This window comes from Triticum aestivum, chromosome 1B (genome assembly GCF_018294505.1).
Source record: "Triticum aestivum cultivar Chinese Spring chromosome 1B, IWGSC CS RefSeq v2.1, whole genome shotgun sequence".
Classification (NCBI taxonomy): domain Eukaryota; kingdom Viridiplantae; phylum Streptophyta; class Magnoliopsida; order Poales; family Poaceae; genus Triticum; species Triticum aestivum.
The window spans coordinates 576,370,851-576,371,185 of record NC_057795.1 but is presented as its reverse complement, the minus strand read 5'-3'; positions in this window follow the sequence as shown (position 1 = coordinate 576,371,185).

Here is a 335-nt window from a genome sequence, read left to right as displayed (position 1 = left end):
AAGGAAATATTCACGAATTTAAGCAAATGATAAATAAATGAGAAAATAAGAAAAATAAAGAATAAAATTGGGTAAAAAAAGAAAAAACTAGAAAACTAGACTGAGAAGATGCGCAACAAGAAGAATTAAAGAAGTAATTAAGCATAACTAGTGAGGTGTCCGAGATGGTTACCGGGGGTGGAAGTAAACCAAGAGGTTGGGAGTTTGAATCCTAAGCACCTATTTTTTGAAGATTGAAAAAAGAAAAGAAGAGAAAAGAAAAATGGGCCATGCCCAGGATGGAGGGGTGTGCGCCGATTTGTATGACGGGCGGACGGATCGGCTACGTATGTCTA